Consider the following 12,574-nt stretch of genomic DNA (forward strand, 5'->3'; position numbering starts at 1 on the left):
TCTTTCTTGGCAGATTTGACCTTCTTGGTTCACATTTGGCTGTTCCCTTTACCTTAAGCCAGTCTCAGGAACACTGATTCCAGCCTCAGCATCCTCACAGACCTTGTGCACCATACCTTCCTGCCTCTGCCTAATCCCCCACCTCACTCTGCTACCACCATGCTCCTCTGAAATCATCAGCCTTTCTGCATCGATGGATATGACCATGTGATTTTTTCCCCCTCTCTAACTTGTTGATGTGATGGAGTATAGTAACTGATTTTTGAATACTGAACAAACCTTGTATACCTGGGATACATCCTACTTGGTTGTGCTGTATAATTCTTTATACATTGTAGGACTCAATGTGCTAGTATTTTATTGAGGATGTTTGCATCGATGCTTGTGAAAGATATTGATTTGTGGTTTTCTTGTAAAGTCTCGGTCTGGTTTTGGTATTCGGGTGATGTTGGCCTCCCAATTAGCTCATATACTCTTTGCTTCTAGCTTCTGAAGGAGACTGTAGAGAATTGGTATAATTTCTTCCTTAAATGTTTGGTAGAATTCACCAGTAAACCCACCTGGGCCTGATGCTTTCAGTTTTGGAAGATTATTAGTAGACACAGGCCTATTTACAACATTTCTTTCCAACCTCAACATACAGCATTTTCCTGGCTGCTGGGGGGAACTTGGTCTATATCTGCACTTCCGAGACAAGGGATTCCAAGTATTTTGATGGATCCTGAACTCTGCTCACTAAAGAAGATGGAAAACCAATCAAACAAAAAATGTAGTTTCCTACAGGGTGTTTTTTTTTTTTCTTGTCAAGAATCCATTCAAAATACACATTCATTCAAAATCCATTTATTGACTGCTTTGATGTTAGGCACTGGGATACCAAGATGAATGGGACAAGATTCCTGTCCCCACGGAGCATACAGTCTATGCATGCTCTGTAGAAGCATGGAAGTTCTGTTCAGTTGCTCAGTCATGTCTGATTCTTTGCGACCCCATGGACTGCTGCACACCAGGCCTCCCTGTCCATCACCAACTCCCGGAGCTTGCTCAAACTCATGTCCACAAATCAGTGATTCCATCCAACCATCTCATCCTCTGTCTTCCCCTTCTCCTCCTGCCCTCAATTTTTCCCAGCATCAGGGTCTTTTCCAATGAGTTAGTTCTTCGCATCAGGTGGCCAAAGTACTGGAGTTTCAGCTTCAGCATCAGTCCTTTCAGTGAACATTCAGCACTGATTTCCTTTAGGATGGACTGGTTGGATCTCCTTGCAGTCCAAGGAAAGGGAGACTCATAGGCAAATAAGGCCCCAAACTCCAGGCTGCTGCTTGCCTAGAGCCCTACGAAGGAGGGAAATGCACCATCCTCTATGGTAACCATTAGTCACGTGTGGAGGAAGAACGTGCCCGGTCTATACTGAGACATGTCATCAGTGTGAAGAGCTTCCCAGGTGGTACTAGTGGTAAAGAATTCACCTGCCAATGCAGGAGATGCAAGAGATGTGGTTTTCCTGGGTTGGGAAGATCCCCTGGAGTAGGTAATGGCAACCCACTCCAGTATTCTTGCCTAGAAAAAATTCCATGGACAGAGGAGCCCTGGTGGGCTACAATCCATGGGGTCTCAAAGAGTCAGACATGATTGAACACACATACGTAGATGGGAAATACAATTTAGATTTCAAAGACTTAGTTTGAAGAACGTAAATATCTCATTGGTGCTTTTTCTCTTGATAACATGATAATATTTTGTAGATGTTGGGGTAAATAAAATAAACCAGCAAAGTTAATTTGACCTGTTTCTTTTCACTTTTTGAGATGTACTTTATTAGCTTCCAGGGCTTCCTTGGCTCAGCTGGTAAAGAATCCGCTTGCAATGTGGGAGACCTGAGTTCGATCCCTAGGTTGAGAAGATCCCCTGGGAAAGGGAAAGGCTACCCACTCCAGTATTCTGGCCTAGAGAATTCTATGGATTGTATAGTCCACGGGGTCGCAAAGAGTCGGACATGACTGAGCAACTTTCACTTCACTTCACTTATTAGTTTCCAAAGACTGTTGTAACAAATTTCCACAAACCGAGTGGCTTAAAACATCAAAATGGAGTCATTCAAGGTCTGGAGACTAGAGGCTGGATTTTGGGTCGTTGGGAAGAACTGGTTCCTTGCCTCTTGCAACTTCTAGTGGCTGCCCTGGAATTCCTGGGCTATGGTCATGTTCTTCAATCTCTGCCTTGTCTTGTCTTTGCTTTCTTCTCTGGCTGTGTTATCTTTTGGGGGGGCTGCACTGGGTCTTCATTGCTGCACATGGGCTTTCTCTGGTTGCAGAGCAAGGAAGGGCTCTTCTCTAGTTGTGGTGCAGGGTTTCTCAGTGTGGTGGCTTCTTTTGTCTGTGCTGGCACCAGCCCTAGGGTGTGTGGGCTTCAGTAGTTGTGACTCGTGGGCCCTAGAGCGCACGCGCAGTAAATGTGGCTCATGGGCTTAGTTGCTCTGAGACATGTGGGATCTTCCTTGACTAGGCAGGTGGATTCTTAACCACTGGACCACGAGGGAAGTCTGTATCTGTGTTATCTTTTGCCTCTGTTTTATAAAGACCCTTACGATAGCATTTAGGGACCCCCCTAGATAATCCAGGGTAATCTGTCTGTGAAATCCTTAATTACATTGGCAAAGATCCTTTTTCCAAATAAGGTAACACTGGAAAGTTCCAGGAGTTAAGACTTGATATTTTGAGGGTGGCCATTATTCAATCTCTATGTGTGCCTGCTAGAAAGTTTAGAGTTACATATGTGACTTGATTATATTTCTGACAGTTGCAGGCTATAGTAACTCCTGACTCCTGGTGCCAGAGAAAACATCTCAGACTCAAAAGGACATTCAAAGTGGAGGGGGATGGTGAGTAACCTGGGCGAGGTAGGAGAGGTGAGAAAGCCTGGGATACTCCTAGACTTTTGGGGTGTTCTCTGTAGCTAGAACTCAGGGTGAGGGTGTGAAGAACGCTGGGAGAAAAATCTGGAGAGACGATGTGTATACAGCATCACTTTTGCCCACTTTTCTCCTAGTGAGCCTTGCTTAGCTGGAGAGGCTGGACACTGACCACTGTGTTCCTCAGACTCTGTTGCTGCTAGAGTTTTATTTAGGAAACAGGTCTGTCAATCAAACAGACTTGGAAACATGACTCGTCACTCAGCATGGTTATGGAGGCACTGATTTAGGGGGCAGTTGCCTTCTAGCATCCAGTGTCCAGCTTTGTGGGTGCAGAGAATTTGTTGTTCAAATGGCCTCCTGACCCCTCAATCAGTTAGGTGATGGTTCTTGAAACCAACAGACCTTCTTGGGTGGTTCCGGATTCCTTACCTTTTTGATGGTGTCAGAGGAGGTGCTTGCTTCTTAGGGTGGGTCCCAAGTTTGTCTTTGGAGTCATTCCTGCAGGTGCAGCCTGTTCCTTTAGCCCTTCTGATGAGTTTATCAGCATGGCATTACCTGCATGACATTCCTTTCTGCTTAATTTAGCTAGTGTGGTTTCTGTTTCTTGCTGCTGAGTGATGCAGGTGGGTTGGTCCAGGGGGTCAAGGGCATGGCAGTCGCCCTAAGCAATCTGACTTTTCTGTTGCAGATGATGGAGATACAGGAAATGCTTTAAAGCAGAACAGGAACAGGGAGGAAAAGCCGTGAACATCTTTGTGCCCGAGAAAGATCTCCTTGCTTCAGGGAGGTGCTGAACCCCTTGAGAGGGTAGCTGAGGAGCAGGCCTTACTTTTCTCTGGGACTGTCTTTTCTCTGGGGTCAAGACAGGTGCCAAAGATTTAAGAGGGCTGTTCTTTGCTACAATGGGGACAGAAAAGTGACCTAGCCTCCGGAACTTTCCAAGCTTTATTTGCAGCAGGCAAGACTGAAATAGCAGGAAGGGCTTCTCAACAGAGACAATAGTGAGATTTTGGTAACTAAATTAGCTAAACCAGGCTCTGTGTGAAGGGCCAGAAAGAGCAGAGCAAGAAAAAGGCCGTACCTGGCACTCTGGATGCTCGAATTTACACTCAGTCTCTGTGGCCAATTAGCTGTGATGTCAGAGCTAGATGGGCCCCTTGGGCGCTGCCATCACCCTGAACTCAAACTTTATTATTCGTATGTCATCAGTAAAAAATGTTGAGCAGGCCTCCCTTATATCTGTTTATAAATTATTTTCATAGAACTAAATAAATTATAAACATAAAGTATATGCATAAAATACATTAGCATATACATTATAAAATATATATTATGAAATATGTACACTATACATATATGAATAAGCTAGACATTATGCATATTATTATATGCACATTATAAAGCCACATAACTAGAAATGAAAGAGGTAATAAATACAAACAGCTTTAAAATAATTTTTATGGCATTTCATTTCATAATGGCCTAAAATCCCTTTTTGCTCTCCATAATGAGAGCGACGCCATTGAATATCCTTCTTTATTTTTGAAAATCCTAGTTTCACACTCTGCAGGACAGTGACTTGAATGTCTGGTACTAAATTCAGTTTATTTCAATATTCAGTTTTAAAGGCTGTCACAGCTGAAAAGAAGGCTTCATGAAGATACCTAGATCCAGATGGACGAGGTGCATTGTGGGCTGTGCTCATTAAACCGTGACATTCATTTTTCAGTTTTCAATGCCATCCACCAATTATGCAAAGGTTTTGTTCAAAATTGACTTTCAAATTTCCATCCTCTCTCTCATGTCAATCAGTTCTTCGTGCAAAGAAATTGGAATATGTTGCATTTTAATACTTTCACAAATGGATTTTAAACCCACTCAAACTCATTTTAAAGCAAGTTAAAAATTCCTTTTTTGTTTTCTTTGATGGGTGGATGTGAAAGATCTTGGGAACACATGAGGTTTTCGGCAATAAAATCAAGGAACAATGGGAACACTTTCCAACTTTATTTCTAAATGTTCTCTCATACTATAGTCCTTCCAAAAAAAAATTACTTCCTTAACAACTGTTTAAACTTCACCTTTGTCCTCATGAAAAGAGATTTCACTTTTGGAAATCATCACTGGAGCACTCAACGCACAACCCTTGTCCCTCCTTCCTGAAATGTCAAATGAAATCATGTCCTGGGATCAGCGGGAAGTGCTCCTGGTTTCTTGCTGTTTCTTCGCAGAAATCTTTTTAGGCCACTTGTCCTTTTTTTAAAAAAAATTCTGTTTTGAAATTTTTATTTGGCTACACCAGGTCTCAGTTGCCGCACGTGGGATCTTCAGTCTTTGTTGCCTGCTGCATGCAGTATTCTAGTTGCAGCTTCGGGGATCTAGTTCCCTAACCAAGGACTGAACCTGTGCCCCCTGCAGTGGAAGTGAGAAGCCCTTCCACTGGACCGCCAGAGAAGTCCCAGTTTAGTTTGAATCAGACGTTACAATCTGTGCATTCCACTGAACTGAGCTTATGTGAATGGCAACATGTCACAATAGGTCAGAAGTTGAGCAATCGAGTGAGGGTGCCGTCCTCAAGTTCTCTGCCTGATGGACATGTCTCCTACCAGACATTGACTAATGTGGGGGACATGATCAGCCAAAATAGACTGAGTGGGGGTGCCTGGGCCAATTTTTATGTTAAATATTAGCTGAGCTGAATTCTTTTATTTCTTTTTAGATAGAAATACATGTGGAAGCATGTATGTTGAATTCTAAGATTTTCTTCCCACATACCCGTGGATCAGTCTGTTACCCTGTGGGGTAGGTGGTCAGATCAGCTGAGGCTTGGGCTGGGAGGGGGTAATAAGAGAGTCAGAGTGGCTAGTAAGACACTTAGGTCCTTGCTTTCCTGGGCCTCCTTCCAATGCCCACAGAGGCAGAGTGGTTTCTGCAGCCCCAGCCCCATTGCGCCGGGTCCTGCGGTCTCAGGAATACCTGTCTTCCTGGGGCCTGGGGCTGGGACCTTGGCATCTGCTCTACATTGCTCTCTGGGAAGCACACTGGGTGGGCCCCAGAGTAGGTGTGAACAAGCTTCTGATCATAACACCCTTTTCCTTTCCTACCCTTTCCTCTCTTGCGACAGAGTCTGCATCAGTCTGACCAGAGCTAAGTCATGCGTCTTCTCTAGACCAAATATTTTGTCCTTGACTTTGGGACACAATTTGGTGATTCTTACACCTTAGGGTTAAAGCAGGCGTGCATGCTTAGTCCCTCAGTTGTGTCCAACTCTTGGCAACCCCATGGACTATAGCCTGCCAGGCTCCTCTGTCCATGGGATTCTCCAGGCAAGAATACGGGAGTGGGTTGCCATGCTCTCCTCCATGGGATCTTCCCGAACCAGGGTTTGAACCCGCATCTCCTGTGTCTCCTACACTGCAGGTGGATTGTTTACCACTAGTGCCATCAGTATCCAAACCCAGACAGTCCGGGGGCTCGCCAACCTCAGGCCTGCCCATCTTCCTGGGGAGGGGGGCAGAGCAGGGTTACTCCTGGGGACATCAGTGCCTGTGTCCCACTCCTGGCCAGGGTAGCAATGACCAAGCTTCTGGACCATCTGTCCAGGGCCTGGCCTGGAGAAGGGGGCCCTGGCCAGCTCGGGGAGGAGGGGGCTGCAGCTGGTGATCCTACATAGCCCTAGGCCCAAGGTGAGCTCATCAGATGAGCAAGGCCTCCTGCTGAGCCTAGCGGGGGGGGGGGGGGGGGGGGGGCGGGGGGGGGCGGGGGGGGGCGGTGACTAAGAGGACGCTCTGTGCTCTCCTAACCCGCCGGTTCCTACTGCGTGCCCCCTCTGTCTTTACTTCTTGAGCTTAGCTCTGCTGTCACTGACAGCACCAGGCAGCCTTTGACATACAGCAGCTTTGGAGCCATGTGCGGCCAAACGGCGTGGCATTCAGGGCAACACCCCTGTGTCCTTCAAATTCAATTCCTTTCCTTCCTGGGTACATAGTGACACTACAGTTCCCAATCTCCCCTGCAGGCAGTCAGAGCCACGGGCTGAGCTCTGGTCAGTGGAATGTAGCTGAAGAAATGTAAACCACGCCGAGTCCTGGTCTGAGCTCACTTTCTTCCCTGTCCCGTGGCCAGGTGTGGAGGACCCAGGGGAGGATGGCAAGGCCCTCCCTACAGTGGGCTGGAAGAGGCTTGAGTCCCTGCAGAACTACAAGGAGCAGAACCTACGCCCATTGCACACATGGGCCCGGGGCAGTGAAAATGCAGAGTCATAACCACTTAAAGAATTCCCAAATTTATTAAGATTTTTTTTTAACTTAAAAAAAGAAAAAAATCTTTTGACTGTGTCATCTGGCATGTGGGAACTTCGTTCCCTGATTAGGAATCAAACCTGTACCCCTTGCATTGGCAGCATGGAATCTTAACCACTAGACCACCAGGGAGGTCCCTTGAATTCTTTAAGATTTTTTTACCGTGGGAGTTACAAGTTTAGTCTCTGGAGGTGGACCCCCAGTTTCTCCCATGGATGGGCCATGAGATTCTGGGAAAATTCACGGATGTCCCTGTGCCCGTTTCCTCACCTGTGAGTGTGTGCACACTGCAGGGTATGTGGGAGGTATGGGCAGTGATAGACACACCAGGTTTGTGGGCCCTGCTGTGTTGTGAGGGTTGGCATTTGATTCATTTCTCTGGGTCCCTGCTGGGCCTGGCACAGTGGCAATGTCTGATGGGCCCTGCCCAGGTGGCTCCTGGTCTTATGGGTGACCAGAGGACTAGAGCTCTCAGCTGAGAGCCCTAGGCAGACTGAGATGTGCCACAGAAGAGAGGTACTAGCAAAGTGCTCTCTGCAAACATACTTAGTCGCTCAGTTGCGTCCGACTCTTTGTGTTCCTTTGACTGTAGCCCACCAGAGTCCTCTGTCTATGGGAGGGGGTTGCCACTTCCTCTTCAGGAGATCTTCCTGACTCCAGGATTGAACCTGTATCTCCTGCATTGCATGTGGATTATGCGCTGAGCAATCAGGGAAGCCCTAAAGGGCTCTCTGGGGGGACATTAATTCTGCCTGAGGCTCTAGTTGAAGATTTCATGGGGGAGGTAGCATTTCATCAGGCCCTTGAAGGAGAAAGGATCATATTCAGACCACAGATGTGGGCCATGCTTGCTCTAGGTTAAGCAAAGTTCTGGTGAGTTAAATCCTGAGGTAGAAAGAGCTGGACATGTGTGGCTGGAATCGGCACCTCTAACATTTTCAAGGCCTGGGGGAAGATTTCAAACGGAGGCAGTGGTAGGCAGAATTCTGAACATGCCGCTATCCCAAGACCCCATCCCCTGGTTCGGTTCTGTTCAGTTCAGTCACTCAGTCATGTCCAACTCTTTGTGACCCCATGGACTGCCACATGCCAGGCCTCTCTATTCATCACCAACTCCTGGAGTTTGCCCAAACTCATGTCTATCGAGTCGGTGATGACATCCAACCATCTCATCCTCTGTCTTCCCCTTCTCCTCCTGCCTTCACTCTTTCCCAGCATCAGGGTCTTTTCCAATGAGTCAGTTCTTCCCGTCAGGTGGCCAAAGTATTGTAGTTTCAGCTTTAGCATCAGTCTTTCCAATGAATATTCAGGACTGATTTCCTTTAGGATTGACTTGTTTGATCTCCTTGCAGTCCAAGGGACTCTCCAGAGTCTTCTCCAACACCACAGTTCAAAAGAATCAATTCTTTGGCGCTCAGCTTTCTTTATAGACCAGTTCTCACATTCATCCATGACTACTGGAAAAACCATAGCTTTGACTAGACAGACCTTTGCTGGCCAAGTAATGTCTCTGCTTTTTAATATCCCATGGTTACTCAGTCAAATACCAATCTAGGTCTCCTATGAAGGAATTGTGCAGATATAAATTCCCAAGTCAATTAAAATACAGAGAATTAATTAGATGGGTCTGACCAAATTAGATGAGTCGTTTATAAAGAGAGTCTTTTTCCTTTCTGGTAGCAGATAGGAAGTTAGGGAGATTCAAAGCACATGAAGGATTTCACTCAAGAGCATCTCTTGGCTGACAGCCAGCAGGGAAATGGGAACCTCAGTCCTACAACCATGGGACTGGATTCTGCCGACAATCGGAACAAGTCTGGGAGTGGATTCTTCCCCAGAATCTCCCGATAAGAGCTCATGATGATTTTGGCTTTGTGGAGGCAGAGAACCCAGTCGAATCCACACAGACTTCTGGCCGCTGAGCTGTGAGTTAATAAATGGGTGTTTTTGCCACTCAGTCTGCGGTCAATTGTTAAACAGCAACAGAAGACAAATACAGACGATGAATTACCACAATCTAAATATTCCAAAGCCAAAAGTCAAGCTTACAGACTGTTAATCAAATACTGTCTACCCATCTGTCTTGACATATATACCTTCATAATGACCTTAAAGGCCAGGGTCAAACTTGTAATTCTCTGATGACTTGGAATTCTGTGCCAGCAGGTAGCTGTCCTTAGAGGGCTGGCCCCTGGGTTCCAGCCCCTGGTCTGTGGTCTGAGCCCTCTTCTCTTGTCATTCCTGGCTCCATCCAGCACCAGGAGGGGTGGGGAGCCTTGGCTGGATGAGCTAAATTCCATTAACTCCCTTGCAAACAGCTGTCCCTTGCCTGTCCCTGGAGCCCAGGGTGTGGTTTGCCTTTGGGAAAGGGAACCTGGAGAAATCTCAGAGCAGTTTAGGAAGAAAATGTGATTGCCCTCGGTGTGCCAAGTGTGGTCTAGAAGGGAGGCCGTGGTTCTGGTGGGAACATCACTGGGACCTTCTGACTCCTCCTTCCCCCGGGGTGGCCAGAGCAGGCCTGCTCTATAGCTGGGGACCCAGGGCAAGGGCCTTTCTTGTCTCCTTTTAGTGTGTTAAAATACATATAAAGTACACCATGAATGACATTTGATATATTCACAATGTTGTGCAGTCACACCCTCTATTTCCAGAACACTCTCATTACCCCAAAAGGAAACTTCCAGACCGATTAAGCAGCTACTCCCTATTCCTCCCTCCCCCAGGATCTGGCAACCACTAAACTGTCCTCTGTCTCTATGGATTTACCTATTTTGGATATTTGTTATAAATGGAATCATACACTACATGGTCTTTTGTGACTGGTTTCTTTCAATTAGCATAATGATTTCAAGGTTCATCCATGCGGTTGCAGGAGTCAGCACTTCACGCCTTTCTATGGCCGAATAACATCCCATTGCGTGGATAGACCACATGTACAAGGGTCTTGCTGCCAGGATCCAAGATGGTAATGGGCTGGTGGTTGGGGCAAGTCAGCTGGTCGTTCTGCCTCTTTGTTTATTTCTCCTTTGTGACTCTTGGGGACTGTCACTCTAGAATATGCTGTTGGGGCCTGGGGACCCAGGGAGACAGCCAGTCTCACCACCTCCCCTTGTCTTTGCAACCTGATCCCAAAATTCCGCCCCATGGTGGTGCCGGCAGCAGACACAGCTGGTGTGGCCCTATCTGGGGAGGATGCTCCTGTTTCGGGGTTTCCAGTTGTCTCTGGTCAGGGGTCCCCAGCTGAACCCAGCAGAAGCCAGAGCCCTTCTCTGGTGACAGTTCTGAAGTCACACAGGGTGGGGCGGCTGCTGGTGGGGGCAGGGGCACATGGCCTTCGGAGCTGGGGTTGCTCAACCCTGGGGCCTGGAAGGCAGTGGGAGTCCAGACTGGCACCAGGCGAATTCGGCCCCGTGCCCAAGGAGACGCTTAGATCTTCACTTGCGGGGCCTATTTTCCAGAGAAATTTAATTCCACATTGTTTGTTCTCTGCTCCACAGACGCCTCAGCTGAGGAAACCACGAGAATCTCATTTGGAAAAGAATTTGGCCCCTGGAGACCCCTCCCCATTTGCTGATGGGAGGGGGCCAAGACTTTGGTTGCCACCGCCAGCAAACCCCAAACCACAGGAATGTGCTGGGGTCACCTGGGGACAGAGGGAAGTTGGCTAGATAATGGGTGGGCAATGAGCCAGTGAGCCTGTGTCATGCAGGGGTCTGCTGTTCTGTGACAGGCATACTGGGCTTGGAGGCCCAGGACCTCAGTGTGGATCCAGGCCCTGCCACTCTGGTCTGGGCTCTTGGGTGGTCATGTCTGTGGCTGACCATGCTCACCTGGCCACTCAGGGCCTCTGCCAGCTGTGGGCAAGGAGCTGAGCTTGGCGGTGAGGGAAGCCACAGATGGGACTGGGGGCGAGGCAGGGAGGGAAGGAGGTGAGCGGGTCTTGGGCTCTGCAGGCTGAACTGGGAGACACCCGACACCCACAGGCACCTTCTAGAACCAGAGGAAGGGAACCACATCTATTATGGCATCAGCTAGGGGTCTAGCGGTGTGGCAGACACTTTATATCCTTCACGACATTTCTCCTCTCAGCAACCTCGGGGAGTGTCTGCCTTTCCTCTCTTTTACAGATAAGGAAACTGGGGAAGGCAAAGAGACTCGCCTAGGGCCACAGGGACTAAGGGCAGAGGCTGGGCAGAGGGCAGCCCTCCCTGAACTCTGTGTGCTTTCCACATCATGTCACTGGTCCCTTTCTTGGCCCTCAGACTTGTTTCTTGAGGGGATGATAGTCCAAATTATAGTATATATATATTTTTTGAATTTTTTTTTTTGGCTGGACAGCGTGTGAGGTCTTAGTTCTCTGACCAAGAATTGAACTTGTACCCTCGGCAGTTAAAGTGCAACATCCTGACCACTGGACCACCAGGGAATTTCCTAAATCACAGTGTTTTTGAGTTGGGATGGACCTGCCTCAGGCCTCCCACAGTGGCTCAGCGGTAAAGAACCCACCTGCAGTGCAGGAGCCGCAGGAGACATGGATTTGATCCCTGGGTCAGGAAGATCCTCTGGAGAAGGGCATGGCAACTCCCTCCAGTATTCCTGCCTGGAGAATACCGGGGACAGAGGAGCCTGGTGGGCTACAGTCCATGGGGTTGCAAAGAGTCAGCCACGACTGAAGGGGCTTGGTACATGGCATGTGCGGACCTGTTTCAAGCTGCCACTTTACAGATGGGCAAATTGAGGCCCAGGGAGGGGAGGTAACTTGTCCTGAGTCACCCACCAGAAGGCAGAGCTATCCTCCAATGCTCAGTGGCCATTTGGCCCACGTGGGTAGAGCTCAGAGGCCCTGAAGCCAAGACTGTTTGTAGTGTCTGGTGGGACAGAAACTCCTTGCTCTGCCTAGGTTCAAAGCCTGTCTGTTGGTCTGATCCTGCCTCTGGTACTGAGAGAGTGTGGCTGGCTCAGTGCACCCTGTCCCCACTGCTGTGCCAAGTCTGGGTCCTGCTGACAAGGTTCAGCCCTGTGTAGGGAGATGAAGGGCCACTTTATGCTGTTTCATCTTAACAGGTCTGTGTCATCTGGATTGACACAAGGGCGGGAGAGAGTCCAGTTTCTGTTCAGCAATGTCACCTGAGCTTGGTCATTTAATTGGCTGACCAATATTTGGGAGAAGGCAATGGCACCCCACTCCAGTACTCTTGCCTGGAAAATCCCGTGGACGGAGGAGCCTGGTAGGCTGCAGTCCATGGGGTTGCTAAGAGTCAGACACAACTGAGCGACTTCACTTTCACTTTTCACTTTCATGCATTGGAGGAGGAAATGGCAACCCACTCCAGTGTTCCAGCCTGGAGAATCCCAGGGA

The sequence above is a fragment of the Bos indicus genome, chromosome 19, assembly GCF_029378745.1.
Source record: "Bos indicus isolate NIAB-ARS_2022 breed Sahiwal x Tharparkar chromosome 19, NIAB-ARS_B.indTharparkar_mat_pri_1.0, whole genome shotgun sequence".
NCBI classification, from domain to species: Eukaryota; Metazoa; Chordata; class Mammalia; order Artiodactyla; family Bovidae; genus Bos; species Bos indicus.